The sequence below is a fragment of the Hyla sarda genome, chromosome 2, assembly GCF_029499605.1.
Source record: "Hyla sarda isolate aHylSar1 chromosome 2, aHylSar1.hap1, whole genome shotgun sequence".
Classification (NCBI taxonomy): domain Eukaryota; kingdom Metazoa; phylum Chordata; class Amphibia; order Anura; family Hylidae; genus Hyla; species Hyla sarda.
Genome location: NC_079190.1, coordinates 499,410,963 through 499,432,017, shown reverse-complemented (window position 1 = coordinate 499,432,017; position 21,055 = coordinate 499,410,963). Strand labels below are relative to the sequence as shown.

The following is a 21,055-nucleotide window of genomic DNA, read 5'->3' as shown; positions in this document are numbered from 1 at the left end:
CTCTGTGCCAGAGAGGGATTGGCGTGGACCGTGCTAGTGGACCGGTTCTAAGCCACTACTGGTTTTCACCAGAGCCCGCCGCAAAGCGGGATGGTCTTGCTGCGGCGGTAGTGACCAGGTCGTATCCACTAGCAACGGCTCACCTCTCTGGCTGCTGAAGATAGGCGCGGTACAAGGGAGTAGGCAGAAGCAAGGTCGGACGTAGCAGAAGGTCGGGGCAGGCAGCAAGGATCGTAGTCAGGGGCAACGGCAGAAGGTCTGGAAACACTGGCAAAGGACACACAAGGAACGCTTTCACTGGCACTAAGGCAACAAGATCCGGCAAGGGAGTGCAAGGGAAGTGAGGTAATATAGGGAGTGCACAGGTGATAACCCTAATTGGAACCACTGCGCCAATCAGCGGCGCAGTGGCCCTTTAAATCGCAGAGACCCGGCGCGCGCGCGCCCTAGGGAGCGGGGCCGCGCGCGCCGGGACAGAACAGACGGGGAGCGAGTCAGGTAGGGGAGCCGGGGTGCGCATCGCGAGCGGGCGCTACCCGCATCGCGAATCGCATCCCGGCTAGCAGCAGGATCGCAGCGCCCCGGGTCAGAGGACGTGACCGGAGCGCTGCAGCGGAGGAGGTGAAGCGAGCGCTCCGGGGAGGAGCGGGAACCCGGAGCGCTCGGCGTAACAGTACCCCCCCCCTTGGGTCTCCCCCTCTTCTTGGAGCCTGAGAACCTGAGGAGCAGACTTTTGTCAAGGATGTTGTCCTCAGGTTCCCAGGATCTCTCTTCAGGACCACAACCCTCCCAGTCTACTAAAAAAAAATTTTTCCCTCTGACCTTTTTGGCAGCCAAAATCTCCTTGACCGAGAAGACGTCCGAGGAGCCGGAAACAGGAGTGGGAGGAACAGATTTGGGAGAAAAACGGTTGAGGATGAGTGGTTTGAGAAGAGAGACGTGAAAGGCATTAGGGATACGAAGAGAAGGAGGAAGAAGAAGTTTATAAGAGACAGGATTAATTTGACACAAAATTTTGAAAGGACCAAGATAGCGTGGTCCCAACTTGTAGCTAGGGACACGGAAGCGGACATATTTAGCGGAGAGCCATACCTTGTCTCCAGGGGAAAAAACGGGGGGAGCTCTTCTTTTCTTATCCGCGAACCTCTTCATGCGTGAAGAAGCCTGTAAGAGAGAATTTTGGGTCTCTCTCCATATAATGGAAAGGTCACGAGAAATTTCATCCACAGCGGGCAGACCAGAGGGCAAGGGGGTAGGGAGGGGGGGAAGAGGGTGACGGCCGTACACCACGAAAAATGGGGATTTGGAGGAAGATTCAGAGACCCTGAAGTTATACGAGAATTCGGCCCATGGAAGGAGATCTGCCCAGTCATCCTGGCGGGAGGAAACAAAATGTCGCAAATAATCACCCAGGATCTGGTTAATTCTTTCTACTTGTCCATTGGACTGGGGATTGGCGTGGACCGTGCTAGTGGACCGGTTCTAAGCCACTACTGGTTTTCACCAGAGCCCGCCGCAAAGCGGGATGGTCTTGCTGCGGCGGTAGTGACCAGGTCGTATCCACTAGCAACGGCTCACCTCTCTGGCTGCTGAAGATAGGCGCGGTACAAGGGAGTAGGCAGAAGCAAGGTCGGACGTAGCAGAAGGTCGGGGCAGGCAGCAATGGAAGGAGATCTGCCCAGTCATCCTGGCGGGAGGAAACAAAATGTCGCAAATAATCACCCAGGATCTGGTTAATTCTTTCTACTTGTCCATTGGACTGGGGATGATATGCAGAGGAAAAATTTAATTTAATCTTGAGTTGTTTACAGAGAGCTCTCCAGAATTTAGACACGAATTGGACCCCTCTATCCGAGACAATCTGCGTAGGCAACCCGTGAAGACGAAAAATGTGTACAAAAAATTGTTTAGCCAACTGAGGCGCAGAAGGAAGACCAGGAAGAGGAATGAAATGTGCCATTTTGGAGAATCGATCAACGACCACCCAAATAACAGTGTTGCCACGGGAAGGGGGTAAATCAGTAATAAAATCCATACCAATCAGCGACCAAGGCTGTTCGGGGACAGGCAGAGGATGAAGAAAACCAGCGGGCTTCTGGCGAGGAGTCTTATCCCGGGCACAGATAGTGCAGGCTCGCACAAAGTCCCCAACATCCGTCTCCAGAGTCGGCCACCAATAGAAGCGGGAGATGAGTTGCACAGATTTCTTGATGCCCGCATGACCTGCGAGATGGGAGGAGTGACCCCATTTGAGGATTCCGAGGCGTTGGCGTGGAGAAACAAAGGTCTTTCCTGGAGGAGTCTGCCTGATGGAGGCAGGAGAAGTGGAGATCAGGCAGTCAGGTGGAATGATGTGTTGCGGAGGGAGATCAACTTCTGAGGCATCCGAGGAACGAGAGAGAGCATCGGCTCTAATGTTCTTATCGGCAGGACGAAAGTGAATCTCAAAGTTAAATCGGGCAAAGAACAGAGACCACCGGGCCTGGCGAGGATTCAGCCGTTGGGCCGACTGGAGGTAGGAGAGGTTCTTGTGGTCGGTGTAGATAATAACAGGAAATCTTGATCCCTCCAGCAGATGCCTCCATTCCTCAAGTGCTAATTTAATGGCTAGAAGCTCTCGATCCCCGATGGAGTAGTTCCTCTCCGCTGGAGAGAAGGTCCTAGAGAAAAAACCACAAGTGACAGCATGCCCGGAAGGATTTTTTTGTAAAAGAACAGCTCCAGCTCCTACTGAGGAGGCATCAACCTCCAATAGGAAGGGTTTGGAAGGGTCAGGTCTGGAGAGCACGGGAGCCGAAGAAAAGGCAGACTTGAGTTGTTTAAAGGAGTCTTCTGCTTGAGGAGGCCAGGACTTGGGATCAGCATTTTTTTTGGTTAAGGCCACGATAGGAGCCACAATGGTAGAAAAATGTGGAATAAATTGCCTGTAATAATTGGCGAACCCCAAAAAGCGTTGGATAGCACGGAGTCCGGAGGGGCGTGGCCAATTTAAGACGGCAGAGAGTTTGTCTGGATCCATCTGTAGTCCCTGGCCAGAGACCAAATATCCTAGAAAAGGAAGAGATTGGCATTCAAACAGACATTTCTCAATTTTGGCATAGAGTTGGTTGTCACGAAGTCTCTGAAGAACCATACGGACATGCTGGCGGTGTTCTTCTAGATTGGCAGAAAAAATTAGGATATCGTCCAGATATACCACAACACAGGAGTATAATAGATCACGAAAAATTTCATTGACAAAGTCTTGGAAGACGGCAGGGGCATTGCACAGTCCAAAGGGCATGACCAGATACTCAAAGTGTCCATCTCTGGTGTTAAATGCCGTTTTCCACTCGTCCCCCTCTCTGATGCGGATGAGGTTATAGGCGCCTCTTAAGTCCAATTTAGTGAAGATGTGGGCACCTTGGAGGCGATCAAAGAGTTCAGAGATGAGGGGTAAGGGGTAGCGGTTCTTAACCGTGATTTTATTAAGACCGCGGTAGTCAATGCAAGGACGTAGGGAGCCATCTTTTTTGGAGACAAAGAAAAATCCGGCTCCGGCAGGAGAGGAGGATTTACGGATAAAGCCCTTTTTTAGATTCTCCTGGACGTATTCGGACATGGCAAGAGTCTCTGGGGCAGAGAGAGGATAAATTCTGCCCCGGGGTGGAGTAGTACCCGGGAGGAGGTCGATAGGGCAATCATAAGGCCTGTGAGGAGGTAGAGTCTCAGCTTGTTTTTTGCAGAAAACATCCGCGAAGTCCATATAGGCCTTAGGGAGACCGGTTACTGGAGGAACCACAGAGTTACGGCAAGGGTTACTGGGAACCGGTTTTAGACAGTTCTTGGAACAAGAGGACCCCCAACTCTTGATCTCCCCAGTGGACCAATCCAGGGTTGGGGAATGAAGTTGAAGCCAGGGAAGTCCAAGGAGAATCTCCGAGGTGCAATTGGGGAGGACCAAAAGTTCAATCCTCTCATGATGAGATCCGATGCTCATAAGAAGGGGCTCCGTGCGGAAACGTATGGTACAGTCCAATCTTTCATTATTTACACAATTGATGTAGAGGGGTCTGGCGAGACTGGTCACTGGGATGCTGAACCTGTTGACGAGAGAGGCCAAAATAAAATTTCCTGCAGAACCGGAGTCCAAGAAGGCCACTGTAGAGAAGGAGAAGGCAGAAGCAGACATCCGCACAGGCACAGTAAGACGTGGAGAAGCAGAGTAGACATCAAGGACTGTCTCACCTTTGTGCGGAGTCAGCGTACGTCTTTCCAGGCGGGGAGGACGGATAGGACAATCCCTCAGGAAGTGTTCGGTACTAGCACAGTACAGGCAGAGGTTCTCCATACGGCGTCGTGTCCTCTCTTGAGGTGTCAGGCGAGACCGGTCGACCTGCATAGCCTCCACGGCGGGAGGCACAGGAACAGATTGCAGGGGACCAGAGGAGAGAGGAGCCGAGGAGACGAAACGCCTCGTGCGAACAGAGTCCATATCTTGGCGGAGTTCCTGACGCCTTTCAGAAAAACGCATGTCAATGCGAGTGGCTAGGTGAATAAGTTCATGTAGATTAGCAGGAATTTCTCGTGCGGCCAGAACATCTTTAATGTTGCTGGATAGGCCTTTTTTGAAGGTCGCGCAGAGGGCCTCATTATTCCAGGACAATTCTGAAGCAAGTGTACGGAATTGTACGGCATACTCGCCAACGGAAGAATTACCCTGGACCAGGTTCAACAGGGCAGTCTCAGCAGAAGAGGCTCGGGCAGGTTCCTCAAAGACACTTCGGATTTCCGAGAAGAAGGAGTGTACAGAGGCAGTGACGGGGTCATTGCGGTCCCAGAGCGGTGTGGCCCATGACAGGGCTTTTCCGGACAGAAGACTGACTACGAAAGCCACCTTAGACCTTTCAGTGGGAAACAGGTCCGACATCATCTCCAGATGCAGGGAACATTGGGAAAGGAAGCCACGGCAAAACTTAGAGTCCCCATCAAATTTATCCGGCAAGGATAAGCGTATCCCAGGAGCGGCCACTCGCTGCGGAGGAGGTGCAGGAGCTGGCGGAGGAGATGACTGCTGAAGCTGTGGTAGCAACTGTTGTAGCATAACGGTCAGTTGAGACAGCTGTTGGCCTTGTTGCGCAATCTGTTGTGACTGCTGGGTGACCACCGTGGTGAGGTCAGCGACAACTGGCAGAGGAACTTCAGCGGGATCCATGGCCGGATCTACTGTCACGATGCCGGCTGGCAGGTAGTGGACCCTCTGTGCCAGAGAGGGATTGGCGTGGACCGTGCTAGTGGACCGGTTCTAAGCCACTACTGGTTTTCACCAGAGCCCGCCGCAAAGCGGGATGGTCTTGCTGCGGCGGTAGTGACCAGGTCGTATCCACTAGCAACGGCTCACCTCTCTGGCTGCTGAAGATAGGCGCGGTACAAGGGAGTAGGCAGAAGCAAGGTCGGACGTAGCAGAAGGTCGGGGCAGGCAGCAAGGATCGTAGTCAGGGGCAACGGCAGAAGGTCTGGAAACACTGGCAAAGGACACACAAGGAACGCTTTCACTGGCACTAAGGCAACAAGATCCGGCAAGGGAGTGCAAGGGAAGTGAGGTAATATAGGGAGTGCACAGGTGATAACCCTAATTGGAACCACTGCGCCAATCAGCGGCGCAGTGGCCCTTTAAATCGCAGAGACCCGGCGCGCGCGCCCTAGGGAGCGGGGCCGCGCGCGCCGGGACAGAACAGACGGGGAGCGAGTCAGGTAGGGGAGCCGGGGTGCGCATCGCGAGCGGGCGCTACCCGCATCGCGAATCGCATCCCGGCTAGCAGCAGGATCGCAGCGCCCCGGGTCAGAGGACGTGACCGGAGCGCTGCAGCGGAGGAGGTGAAGCGAGCGCTCCGGGGAGGAGCGGGAACCCGGAGCGCTCGGCGTAACAATTATATTATATACTATATTTATGATACTACTATACTATACTATATTACATACTATATTTATGATACTACTATATTATATTATATACTATAGTTATGATACTACTATACTATATTACATACTATATTTATGATACTACTATACTTTATTATATTACATTCTATATTTATGATACTACTATACTTTATTATATTACATTCTATATTTATGATACTACTATACTATATTACATACTATATTTATGATACTACTATACTATATTATATACTATATTTATGATACTACTATACTATACTATATTACATACTATATTTATGATACTACTATACTATATTGTATTACATCCTATGTTATATCTAGGATTTTTTGTTTGATACCTGTTTTGTTATTGTTGTTCCTTTTTACACTGTGTGGATGAGATTTAGATATTGATCACATGTGACTATAAACACATCCATAGGATGGGTTTATTTCCTGATATAACCGTATGTGTATATATATATATATATATATATATATATATATATATATATATATATATATATATAGGATTGTTATTTGCAGACACTGAGATTTCGACATTTGCTTTGCAGGTTTTATTCAGGAGGGTAAATATCAAAGGGAAATTCTCAATAAAGAGAGGAACCTCCGCCCACACATCAGGAGACGTCTCATATATATCTACACTTCCTTATAGAAGTTTCATCAGAGACTCGTATCGCAGACGGACGGTGTCATTTGGATTTTTGGGTGACAGGTTGGATCATAGTCCGGGGACCTGGATATTGTAACACAGGACAGGTCATATATCAGGTAAGTTACCACCACAGCGACTACTAGTCTTACATCAGGGGTCTCAAACTGTGCTCCTCCAGATATTGCAAAACTTCAACTCCCAGCATGCCCGGACCTGTCCGGGCATGCTGGGATTTGAAGTTTTGCAACATCTGGAGGGCCACAGTTTAAGACCACTGTCTTACATGTCCAGGTTATTCCTTTCTATGATTCAGAACTGATCTCAGACGAGATAGCGCAAGGTATTTATTTATACAGTAGTTAATCTTTTACTACCTTACAGGTCTATTCACACGTACAGTATTCTGTGCAGATTTGATGCGCAGGATTTTCTGCTGCAGATTTCAATGTAAACTGAATGAATGAACACAGCTTCAAATCCTGCGCATCAAATCTGCGCAGAATACTGTACGTGTGAATAGACCCTTACAGGTGCAAAACTACAACTCCCAGCATTCCCCGGCTCTTTTATAAACATAGCTTCCAACCACTCGAGTGCTGGAGGTTAGAGGTCACTGCCAAATCATACAGGAAAAAGTATTTATTCCGAAACAGATTGTGTTATAGAATCTTAAGAATTTTGGTTTTAGTCCTCTCTATATGGATAGAGCAGGGCTGAATTTGTTATATATATATATATATATATATATATATATATATATATATATACAGTAAATGGTGTAGTATCTCCAGCTGTTGCAAAACTACAAGTGCCAGCATGCCCAGTCATGTTATAGAATGTAAGGAATTTCAGTCCTGTCTATATGGACGTAGCAGAGCTGAATTTGTTACGTATATATATGTTTCACTTTAAAACAATATATTGGTATACAGAAACCAGAGACTGTACACTCTCATTCCGGGGGCGGTCCGGGCATGTTATAAATATATACACATAGGGCAGTGTTTTTCAGTGTGTCTCCAGCTGTTGCGAAACTACAACTCCCAGCATAGCAGAGCTGAATTGGTTTATAAACATATAATGATAATAATAAATATAAATATATACATACACATAGAGCAGTGTTTTCCAGTGTGTCTCCAGCTGTTGCAAAACTACAACTCCTAGCATAGCAGAGCTGAATTGGTTTATAAACATATAATGATAATAATAATAAATATAAATATATACATACACATAGGGCAGTGTTTTTCAGTGTGTCTCCAGCTGTTGCGAAACTACAACTCCCAACATAGCAGAGCTGAATTGGTTTATAAACATATAATGATAATAATAATAATAATAATAATAATAATAATAAATATATACATACACATAGGGCAGTGTTTTCTAGTGTGTCTCCAGCTGTTGCAAAACTACAACTCCCAGCATAGCAGAGCTGAATTGGTTTATAAACATATAATAATACTACTACTACTACTAATATATATATATATATATATATATACATACACACACAAAGGGCAGTGTTTTCCAAAAAGTTATTCTCCAGCTGTTGCAAAACTACAACTCCCAGCATAGCAGAGCTGAATTGGTTTATAAACATATACTAATAATATACTAATAATAATACCAATAATAATATATATATATATATATATATATATATATATATATATATATATATATATATATATATACCGTATATACATACACACACACACACACACAAAGGGCAGTGTTTTCCAAAAAGTTATTCTCCAGCTGTTGCAAAACTACATGCTGGGAATTGTAGTTTTTGCAACAGCTGGAGACTCAATGTTTCAGAAAAAACTATTATAGTGCGTTGTCAGTCCTGTTTAAATTATAAGGTTTATCACATTACAACAATTAACTGTTATACAGAGATCAGCATGACCGTGCGCTCTCATTCCGATGGCTGTCCGGGCATGCTGGGAGTTGTAGTTCTGTAACAGCTGGAGATACCCTGTTTGGGAAAACACTGATATATAGTGCTTTGTAAGTACTGTATAAATGATAGGTTTATCACATTACAACAATACATTGATACACAGAGCGCAGACTGTGCACTCTCCATTATGGTCCATTATAGACGGACATTCATTTCATGGACTGCATGTAATAGGTTTCTCCTGTAGTGGGCGCTGTGTGGAAAATAATTCATTTACGTTATTGGCAAATCAGATGTTTGTCTGGGGGTTCTTGGTGTTGGGACCTGATTGTGGTGATAGGGACTCATAGTATGTAAGAAGACAAATATTAGATTCCCTGCAGTATCATAGAAACCACAAGGTGATATCTCCATGGGTTGTGTCAAATGGCATTTTCAGCTTGGCTGCCACAAGCCAGTGGATGGGGGTATGTGTGCCAGAAACCCCCATTATTCTCCGAAAAAAGAAAAAAATTTTGGTAAACTAACCGAATCCCTTTAGCCACGGCTGGTTGTTTCCTTAAAGGGGTACTCCGGTGGGAAACAATTTTTTTTTTTTTTTTTTTTTTTTTATCAACTGGTGCCAGAAAGTTAAACAGATTTATAAATTACTTCTATTAAAAAATCTTAATCCTTCCAGGACTTATCAGCTGCTGTATACTACAGAGGAAGTTGTGTAGTTCTTTCCAGTCTGACCACAGTGCTCTCTGCTGACACCTCTGTCCATGTCAGGAAATGTCCAGAGCAGGATAAGTTTGCTATGGGGATTTGTTCCTCCTCTGGACAGTTGCTGACACGGACAGAGGTGTCAGCAGAGAGCACTGTGGTCAGACTGGAAAGAACTACACAACTTCCTCTGTGGAATACAGCAGCTGATAAGTACTGGAAGGATTAAGATTTTTTAAATGGAAGTAATTTATAAAAAAAAAAAAAAATGTTTTCCACCGGAGTACCCCTTTAAGTTGGAATCACCTAAACTATATAGTAAGTGGGAAATGCCATTCTAATGTGATGGTCTGGCACCGTGCCAATTACATTTTCTTTTCAGAAATTTCCACTGGGGTCTGATGGAAAATTCAGCTCAAAAATTCCATTCCAGCAGAGTCCCTTTGCTTTCAATGGGATTCTGCTGCGCTATGCACTAGACGGAATTTCCGCAGCAAAGACATCTGCTTCCAAAATTCCCATTCCCGATTGAGGTGTCTATTCTTATGGCAGAATCCGCTCGGAAATGCATTGCCGTCTATGGAAACAGCGTATTTCCGAGCGGTCCTAACGCCAAATTTTTCTGTCTGTCACATGGTTACTTTTACATCTCTCTCTTCCACAAGGCTTAGGGAATGTAATCAAAACCCAAATATATGACTAAGAATAAACTCGTTTTACACATATTACAAGGATTAAGATTTGTTTCTTCTGGTAAATAATCTGCATTTGCTTTATGTTGGGAAACATTTGTAATCCAGCTGCTTTAACCCCTTAAGGACCAGGCCAATTTTTATTTTTGCATTCTTGTTTTCTCCCTAATTTTGCACCTACAGACCCTACATATAAGGGCTTGTTTTTTGCGCCAACAATTATACTTTGTAATACCATCAATCATTTAATAAAAAAATCTACTACAAATCAAAAAGATATATTTGTGCGGTGAAATTAAAAATAAAAATGCAATTTTGTCACTTTTGGGGGCTTCCGTTTCTACACAGTTCAATTTTCGGTAAAAATGTCATCTTATCTTTATTCTGTAGGTCCATACGGTCACAAGGATACCCAAATTATGTCGGTTTTGTTTTATTTTACTACTTTTAAATTATAACTAAATTCACCAAAATTAGTATGTTTAAAATTGGCATCTTCTGACCCCTATAACTTTTCTTTTTTCTGCATACAGGGCAATATAAGGGGTTAGTACTTGCGCTGTGGTGTGTAGTTCAAATCAACCCAGAGCCAACTGGTTCCAGTACTTATTGTGGTGAGCCACGGTGGTGCGATGTGAGGTGTATGGGGCAGATATTGGGCAGATGGTATTAACCCCTAAATGTTCGTGACGCCAGGGTGTGGTTTTCCCGGTAACCACCCGAATGGTAGCACCGCTATCCCTAGGTTAGGCAGGGTAATAATAGTCCAAGACCAGGTAAGGATTAACAGTAGCTTTACTGAGGTAGACAGATGGTAACAGTCTTTACAGCTAGGCCAGGATCCCAGAGAGGTGGCCAGTAACACGGAGGGGACCTTCCAGCTTGCTGGGACTTGCAATGACTTGACAGACTTTAGGACAGCCACGCTGACTACAATAGACTTGACTTGACTGAAGGTAGTGACAGTAGACAGAGATGACTTGACTTACTGGCATGCGGCTGGCTGTAGGTTAGGCTTGAGGCCTCCAGGTGTGCTGGACACTGACTCTGTGACGTCTGGGCTGAACATGACCTTAGCAGAGAATGAATCACAAGAGCAAAAGAGACAGATTGCAGATCCTCCCTTTCTTATAAAGGGGGCTGAGCAAGAAGCCCATAGGTCAAGCTGCAGGTCACCTGGTTAGCTGGTGCTCTCAGGGTAACAAAACATGTGGCTTGAACATGTGACAACATTATTATTTGATTAACTCAAAGGTCCTTTATACATAATACATATAACACTGTGAGGGAGATGCTGCAGGAGAGCCCCTACGACACAAAGGGGAGAACCTGACAGGGCCCAAGTACGGTACGAGACTATATCCCATACTGGGACATCACAAACCCCCCTACTTAACAGCTTAAAGATCGAAGTGGCCTTGGGGCCAAATGCAGTCCTGGGGCATTGTAACCCAACGTCTATTTCCAGGCTGTTTAACGAAAACAGATAGAATCTTTGTATAAATGTCCATGCATGCTCTGGTAGATTTTCTGCATTCAACGGAGAATAACAACATACCTATGACTATGGTATAAACATGACTTATGGACTATGACTATGTATACTATGACAGTATACATATTAAATTTGACTATACATATAATATTCTATACATGACTAGACATGACACTGGCGGATTGGGTTGCCGGAGGCTCTCTGCCCAATGCCTTGGCTACTGGGGTCCCTTGGCATTACACACTTCTCCCCAGAACTCTAGTTATATTTATGCTAGACATCTTATTATGTTAGACATTTTTCAGATAACATTTGACATTCTGTTACCTTTGACTTTTTGTTGCGTGCTTTTGTGAGTAACTGGAATACCTTCTGGCCAGCAAAGTATCCTGAGCACAAGGACACAAGAAATATCACATTTGACATTTTAGACATATGACATTTTTATGGACTGTGTGGTTGTGAGTGTTACAGTCCTACTGTACATGAAACGTGTGTACATGACTTTATGTGTACTTATGACTATGTGTAGTACACGACTTTACTGTTGACTGTACATGATGTTGGGGATGGGGTGAAATGTTGCTTCTCACGATTAGTTCAGGACTAGTGTTGCTCGCGAATATTCGCAATGCAAATTTTATTCGCGAATATCGCATATTTGTGAATTTGTGAATATTTGCGAATATAGCACTATATATTCGCAATTATGAATATTCGTTTTTTTTTTTTTTTTCTACATTACGCATCACAGTGATCATCCCTTTCTGCTTCCAGCTTGTGTGGTGTAAAGAAGGCTCTAATGCTACTGTGTGAGACTGGCGTACGAATTTTCGCATATGCTAATTTTCGCTAATGCAAATTTTCGCATATGCGAAAATAAACGCGAATATGCGAATTTAGCGAATATATGTCGAAATATCGCGAATTCGAATATGGCCTATGCCGCTCAACACTATTCAGGACAACCCCTACAAGAAAACTACCAAACATTGGAGAATACGGTGCACTATGACTTTTTGGTGTACAACAAATTGTATACATTTTATGACACTACAGCAATTATAGTGCAGGACGGCAAATATTTCCCTTGTGCATAATAGCAAACAAAATATATTACTATGGAATATTTACACAAATGTCCATGTATTGCTCAACAGTCCAAATACACTGTAGAGTTCATACTCTGTCAGGTTCTTGAGAATCATGATGGTAGCCGGGCACAACACTTATGAGATTGGTTACTGCAAAAAAACAACAACTTTCTTTTCAAGTTTGTCAGGCACTGTGCTTGAACGTTACTGTAAAACCTGGAACAACAAGAGTTTGTCAATTAGTCATACGACCAAGTCTGGTGAAGCTACTGTACATAAGTTAGCCTAACGAAGTGCAGTACGAGCGAGAAGAAGCTACCGCTGCAGTCTCCCCTCCTTCCTCTCTCCCAGCTAGTCTGCCGACTTGAAATACTACGTTTTAAAGATGAAATAAAGATTAAAGATTTTACTGCATAGATGATGAGTGCCGTTTTCTATCTCCTATGATATATTGACTGTACTTAAGTTATATTGGCAACTTTCTTTCCCAGCCTCACCTGTTGGACTGGGCCCTAGGTTGGGACATAAACCTAATGTTGCGAGACTGGGCTCCCCGCATGGGATCAACATGAGTGTTCCATGAAACATGAGACAAATGGGAGTCAGTGATAGTCAAACTGACAGTGACCACCACTTGCACCGCAGCAGCTTGTGCCACTGGGGGGATGAACTGTGGGTGCCTTTTGGTCCGGCCACATGTCTCTCTCCACTTCAGCCAATGCAAGTTATAGAAGTGCCAATCACATAGTGTCCAATAAAATATTTCCATATACCATGGACCTTATGGTGAGTAATGGAGACACTCTGGGTCCCCAAGGGCTGAAGGTCCTGCTACATGCATTCCCTATACTATGGCAATCATAGGCCAATATAAGGTACCTGTCTGGTCAAAAAGCCAGAAGAGATTTTTGAGGCACATATGACTATTACCAAGTGGCTATTAGTAATGCCTGCGTGAAATGTTAGCCACTGTTCAGGGCCGGTTCTGCCTATAGGCAAAATAGGCAGCCGCCTAGAGCACCCTCTTGATGGGGGTGCCACTCTGCCTGCTGCAAGAAAGTTAGTGGCCAGCATCTAAAGCACCAGCCGCTCATCTGAAGCACCCTCCCAGCCAGAACGTCGCATGAGGAGGGGTTTTGTTACAGTGTGTCACCCCAGGTGTAAGGAGATTACATGAGGGGGTGTATTACATTGTGTCACCCCAGGTGTAAGGAGATTACATGAGGAGGATGTTTGTTACAGTGTGTCACCCCAGGAGTAAGGAGATTACATGAGGAGGAGGTTTGTTACAGTGTGTCACCCCAGTAGTAAGGTGATTACATGAGGAGGAGGTTTGTTACAGTGTGTCACCCCAGTAATAAGTAGTGTTGAGCGGCATAGGCCATATTCGAATTCGCGAATATTCGCGAATATATGGACGAATATTCGTCATATATTCGCGAATATTCGCATATTCGTTATATGCTCGTTTTATTTTCGCATATGCGAACATTCGCGTATACGAAAATTAACATATGTGAATATTAGCATATACAAAATTAGTATACGCGAAAATTCGCATATGCGAAAATTAGCATATACTAATTTGCGCATATGCGAATTTTCACGCGCCAGTCTCACACAGTAGTATTACAGTCTTCTTTACACCACACAAGCTGGAAGCAGAGAGGGGTGATCACTGTGATGTGTGCTGTGAAGAAAAAAATAAAAAATAAAAAACGAATATTCGTAATTACGAATATATAGCGCTATATTCGCGAAATTCGCGAATTCGTGAATATGCGATATTCGCGAATAATATTCGAATTGCGAATATTCGCGAGCAACACTAGTAATAAGGACATTACATGAGGAGGAGATTTGTTAGTGTGTCACCCCAGTAGAAAGGAGATAACATGAGGAGGAGATTTGTTACAGTGTGTCACCCCAGTAGTAAGGAGATTACATGAGGAGGAGGTTTGTTACAGTGTGTCACCCCAGTAGTAAGGTGATTACATGAGGAGGAGGTTTGTTACAATGTGTCACCCCAGTAGTAAGGAGATTACATGAGGAGGAGATTTGTTACAGTGTGTCACCCCAGTAGTAAGGAGATTACATGAGGAGGAGATTTGTTACAGTGTGTTACCCCAGTAGTAAGGAGATTACATGAGGAGGAGATTTGTTACAGTGTGTTACCCCAGTAGTAAGGAGATTACATGAGGAGGAGATTTGTTACAGTGTGTTACCCCAGTAGTAAGGAGATTACATGAGGAGGAGATTTGTTACAGTGTGTCACCCCAGTAGTAAGGAGATTACATGAGGAGGAGATTTGTTACAGTGTGTTACCCCAGTAGTAAGGAGATTACATGAGGAGGAGATTTGTTACAGTGTGTTACCCCAGTAGTAAGGTGGGACATGTCAAAGGGTGAAGCCAATGGGTGGGGTCAAGGGGCGGAAAAATTAGCTTTTGCCTAGGGTGGCAAAAATCCTTGCACCAGTCCTGTCATTGTTGACACATTTAGTGAAATGTATAGGGAGTGCCCAATATTACACAGGAGAGTTTCTCTAGTTTCTGAGGTTTTTTGCAACCAGAGTGAAATTTGCATCGGTAACATTAATTTTAACCCCTTAAGGACTCAGGGTTTTTCCGTTTTTGCACTTTCGTTTTTTCCTCTTTACCTTTTAAAAATCATAACCCTTTCAATTTTCCACCAAAAAATCCATATTATGGCTTATTTTTTGCATCGCCAATTCTACTTTGCAGTGACATTAGTCATTTTACCCAAAAATGCACAGCGAAACGGAAACAAAAATCATTGTGCGACAAAAAAAAAAAAAAAACACGCCATTTTGTAATTTTGGGGGCTTCCGTTTCTACGCAGTGCATATTTCGATAAAAATTACACCTTATCATTATTCTGTAGGTCCATACGGTTAAAATGATACCCTACTTATATAGGTTTGATTTTGTCGCACTTCTGGAAAAAATCATAACTACATGCAGGAAAATGTATACGTTTAAAAATGTCATCTTCTGACCCCTATAACTTTTTTATTTATCCATGTAAATGGCGGTATGGGGGCTCATTTTTTGCGCCGTGATCTGAAGTTTTTATCGGTATGATTTTTGTTTTGATTGGACTTTTTGATCACTTTTTATTCATTTTTTAATGGTATAAAAAGTGACCAAAATACGCTTTTTTGGACTTTTGAATTTTTTTGCGCGTACGCCATTGACCGTGCGGTTTAATTAATGATATATTTTTATAGTTCGGACATTTACGCACGTGGCGATACCACATATGTTTTTTTTTTATTTTTTTTACACTGTTTTATTTTTTTTATGGGAAAAGGCGGGTGATTCAAACTTTTATTAGGGAAGGGGTTACATGACCTTTATTAACACTTTTTTTTTTTTTTTGCAGTGTTATAGGTCCCATAGGGACCTATCACACTGCACACACTGATCTCTCATCCTGATCACAGGCGTGTATTAACACGCCTGTGATCAGTGTTATCGGCGCTTGACTGCTCCTGCCTGGATCTCAGGCACGGAGCAGTCCTTCGTCGATCGGACAGCGAGGAGGCAGGTAAGGGCCCTCCCGGTGTCCGGTCAGCTGTTCGGGATGCCGCGATTTCACCGCGGCGGTCCCGAACAGCCCGACTGAGCAGCCGGGTCACTTTCACTTTAGAAGCGGCGGTCAGCTTTGACCGCCGCTTCTAAAGGGTTAATACCGCACATCGCCGCGATCGGCGATGTGTGGTATTAGCCGTGGGTCCCGGCCGTTGATGAGCGCCGGGACCAACGCGATATGATGCAGGATCGCGGCGCGATCCCGCTTCATATCGCGGGAGCCGGCGCAGGACGTAAATATACGTCCTGCGTCGTTAAGGGATTGTACGAGGCCTCAAAAATATTTTAGATTTTTTTTATTAAACTGATCTTTAGGAAAGGGTAATCCCTCCTACTTCTCATATGAAGGGTCAACAAAGCCACCAGGTTGTGGCCACGTAACACATGACCTTGTTAAGCCGCCAGAGCAGCAATTCTCTGATCTAGATAATATTGAGAAATGTCAAGCAAAAAACTCCCCGCTATGGTTTTAGTGAAGGTTGACAGGGATTGCCCCCCTTTAGGTATGCAAAAAAATAAAAAGAATGTAAAAGTGCAACACAATAGTACAAGGTCCTATGATGACTAATATGAGAAGTTTCGAGATTGTTTCGGAGTAGACAGTATAGGACTATGTGTGGTGTCCACGGGGTGTTAGTAAAAATACCTGATTACTTTGTGACGCCAGGGCACCGTTATCCTATACACGGTCAGAGGTTGGGGACAGCTTTTCCTGGGCCAGACACGGGGAGTAAATGAACACACCGACGTCAGGTTATGGATATCTGTCTTTACTGAGCTGGTGCAGATGGTAATACACAAACAGCTGACTTTAGGTGAGAGATAAGATGTCTTATCTTATGTCATCTTATGACATGCCCCCTCCCATAGATTGCATTGTGGGGGCATGACCGTGATGTCACAAGACTCTGGCGCTGTTCCCGATGCTCTAAGTGAACGTTGGGTGCAGCAGGGAGATCGTGGGAGGGGATAAGATGTCTAGGTGCCCTAGATAAGATGTCTAGGGGTGGAGTACCCCTTTAAGGAGAAATAAGCTGGTGCCAGAGATGTCTGGCAGTGGCTTTCTCTCCTCTCCTCACTGATGATACATATACGTGTACATATGTGAGGATCATGAAATACAGTTGTCGGCCAACAGCTCTCTGAAAAAGTATGGCCAAGTATGTTGGCTCAAACAAATCAGGGTCTCTTGTGTTTTGAGGGCTCTTAGTGCTCCCCAGATGTTGTGGTGACACCAGGACCAGGAAGGTTGGATTTGAACATATTTAGAAGATAAAGCACTGTCAGAAGGGCCTGGCAAGGTCTTTACAACTCTCCCCATTGATACACCAAGTGATTATGGTGTGGCTCTAGGAATACAGGTGTCAGCCATAGATCAAATCTATCCAATGTACTTGGCCAACATTAGTAGTGAGATTGGTGATTACGGCCCAGATTTATCAAAGAATGTCTACGGTAGAGCTGTTTTCCCTTGTTTATTTGGGTGCTGGGTTTGACCAGCGTGCATCTTTTTATCAAGAAGGTGAAGCAGGATGATGAATTTTGCGCAGCTCTGCTGTGGTGAGAAAAGCTCTACCGCATACACTTCTTCTAGACACTTGTACGGGAGGGAAGTAGACACTTTCCCGGGTCCAGAATTTGGCAGGTTAGGTGTTTTTACTTACTTTCACAGAGCTTCCGGGGCATTTATACTTGCATTTTAGAAGCTACAATCAAATTTGATTGCGGTGTCTAAGGGGTTAAAGCCGGGTATCACCGTGATCGGTGATGTCTGGCATTAGAGATGGGTCCTGGTGGCAGATAGCCGTCAGGATCACCCAGCTATATGACCTGCGCTCAGCTCCTGAGCATGTGTAATAGAAGGGGAGTGGGACGCTGTCGTCCACAAGGGGTTAAAGGGGTATTACAGGGAAAAAAATTTTTTTATATATCAACTGGCTCCAGAAAGTTAAACAGATTTGTAAATTACTTCTATTAAAAAAAATCTTAATCCTTTCAGTACTTATGAGCTTCTGAAGTTAAGGTTGTTCTTTTCTGTCTAAGTGCTCTCTGATGACACGTGTCTCGGGAAACACCCAGTTTAGAAGAGGTTTACTATGGGGATTTGCTTCTAAACTGGGCGTTTCCCGAGACACGTGTCATCAGAGAGGACTTAGATAGAAAAGAACAACCTTAACTTCAGAAACTCATAAGTACTGAAAGGATTAAGATTTTTTCATAGAAGTAATTTACAAATCAGTTTAACTTTCTGGAACCAGTTGATATATAAAAAAAAAGTTTTTTCCTGGAATACCCCTTTAAAGGTTGAACTGTGGAAGGTAGAAATTATTCTCACGCCTACTGGTAGATGGTGAAGCTTTGCGCCTAAAAAAAGTACCTTTGCGCACAAAATAGTGACTTTTGACAAAAAGTCGCAAATGATAAATATGTGACCACTGCATGGTGAAAAAGAAAAAGTTCCATGGGTAGGCAAAAAGAGTAAAACTGTCTATATCAAAAGACGCATAAAAGTCTCAAAATATGCTGCTTGCGCCTGAACTGCACCAAAACATAGACAAAATAAAATGCTCTAAAAGCCATGATAAATCTCCCCCAATGAGTTTTGGATTTTAGATCAGATTAGTAATAAATAGATTTTAGATAGATTAGTAATATTGATCCCTCTTCAGTCTTACTTCTGCTATGTATAAAGATCATTTCCACCGAATCAAGTGGTCTTATGTTAAGTGTCTCAAACTACCGTATTTATCGGGGTATACCACGCACCGGCCTATAACATTCACCCTCATTTTACCAAGGATATTTGGGTAAAAAAAGTTTTTTACCCAAATATCCTTGGTAAAATGAGGGTGCGTGTGTGTGCATGTGTATACCCCGATACACCCCCAGGAAAGGCAGGGGGAGAGTGCCGTCGCTGCCGGCTTCTCTCCCCCTGCCTTTCCTGGGGTCTAGAGCCCTGCTGCCGCCGCTTCTCTCCCGCTGGCTGTCGGTGCCGCTGTCCGTTCTCGCTCCCTGACTATCGGTGCCGGCACCCCATTGCCAGCACCGATAGCCAGGGGGAGAGAAGCAGTGGCGGCAATGGGGCAGCGATGTCGATAGCCAGGGGGAGAGGAGGGGCAGCGGTGCCGACAGACAGGGGGAGAGAAGGGGCAGCGGCACCCATTCCCGGCGCCGCTGCCCCGTTGCCTCCCCTCATCCCCGGTTGTATGATTACCTGTTGCCGGGGTGGGGTCCGCGCTGCTTCAGGCCTCCGGTGTGCATCTGTACGGCGCAATGACGAGTGACGCAGGGGACGCACACCGGAGGCCTGAAGCAGCGCGGACCCAACCCCAGCAACAGGTAATTATACAACTGGGGATGGGGGAGGCAACGGGGCAGCGGCGCCGGCAATGGGTGCCGCTGCCCCTTCTCTCCCCCTGTCTGTCGGCGCCGCTGCCCCTTCTCTCCCCCTGACTATCGGCGCCGGCGCCGCTTCTCTCCCCCTGGCTATTGGCACCGGCAATGGGGCGCCGGCACCGATAGTCAGGGAGAGAGAACGGGCAGCGGCACCGATAGCCAGGGGGAGAGAAGGGCCGGCAGCAGGGCTCTAGACCCCAGGACAGGCAGGGGCAGAGAAGCCGACAGAGGTGGCTGTCTCTGCACCTGCAAAGCCGCTGCAGTTCATTGATTTAAAGCGCCCGCTTTAAATCATTGAACTGCAGCGGCTTATCGGCGTATAACACGCAGGTAGACTTTAGGCTAAAAAATGTTGCATAAAAAGTGCGTGTTATACACCGATAAATACGGTAGTTTGGGTTTGTAATGTCTGTGTATTTCTTAGTGAGAGCCAACATTTCTTGGTAAATATACTAAAATGTTTTCCATGACAGTAACTAAAAGAATGTGATCTTTAACTGGTAAATATTACCGTATTTTTCGCCCTACAGGACGCACCGGCATATAAGATGCACCCAATTTTAAAGGTGCAAAATCTAGAAAAAAAAGATTCTGCACCCAACAGTGATCTTCAACCTGCGGACCTCCAGATGTTGCAAAACTACAACTCCCAGCATGCCCGGACAGCCGTTGGCTGTCCGGGCATGCTGGGAGTTGTAGTTTTGCAACATCTGGAGGTCCGCAGGTTGAAGACCACTGGATAGGAGGTAATACTCACGTGTCCCCGCCGCTCCGGACCCGTCACCGCTGCCCTGGATGTCGCTCCATCGCTGTCGCCGCGTCCCCGGGGTGTCCCGACGCTCCGGACGTCTTCATCCTCGGGATCCACGCTCTCCGTCGCCATCATCACGTCGCTACGCACCCCGCTCCTATTGGATGACGGGACAGCGTGCAGTACGACGTGATGACGTTGAAGGAGAGCGCCGGCCATGCAGGGGATCCCGGCACGGAGCAGACACCGAGGAGGCAGGTAAGGTCCCTCCCGGTGTCCTGTAAGCTGTTCGGGACGCCGCGATTTCACCGCGGCGGTCCCCAACAGCCCGACTTTCGCTTCAGACGCGGCGGTCAGCTTTGATCGCCGCGTCTGAAGGGTTAATACAGGGCATCACCGCGATCGGTGATGTCCTGTATTAGCTGCGGGTCCCGGCCGTTGATGGCCACAGGGACCAACCCGATAGGTGTGTATTCGCCGTATAAGAAGCACCAACTCTTCCCCCCCAGTTTTGAGGAAGAAAAAGTTTATCTTATACGGCGAAAAATACGGTACTAGGGCTTTGGTGTAGAGAATGACAAGGACGTGTGCTCTTGGCCCCTCCTCCTTGTGCTCTTGGCCCCTCCTCCTTGTGTAATTGGCCGCTTCTCCTTGGAAAACCCCCTTGACATCATCACAGTCCTGATAAATGCTGCAGTTCAAATTCTTCAGCATTGCAAAGTCACAGGACATAACCCATGTGGCCTCATTCCTGGAAAATACCACTGAAATTGTGCAATTCAACACAGAGGTA

At 45.5% G+C, this 21,055-nt stretch overlaps 1 protein-coding gene across 2 annotated transcripts in view; it reads left to right on the top strand.

Annotated features, from left to right (window-relative positions):
• The window catches only part of LOC130358110 (T-lymphocyte activation antigen CD80-like), a 178,370-nt gene that overhangs the window by 71,455 nt on the left and 85,860 nt on the right, over positions 1 to 21,055 (top strand). For both annotated transcript variants that reach the window (XM_056560937.1, XM_056560938.1), the window contains exon 2: positions 6,501 to 6,720. The gene's annotated coding sequence lies outside the window, so the exon portion shown is untranslated. The remainder of the gene's footprint in view (positions 1 to 6,500; positions 6,721 to 21,055) is intronic.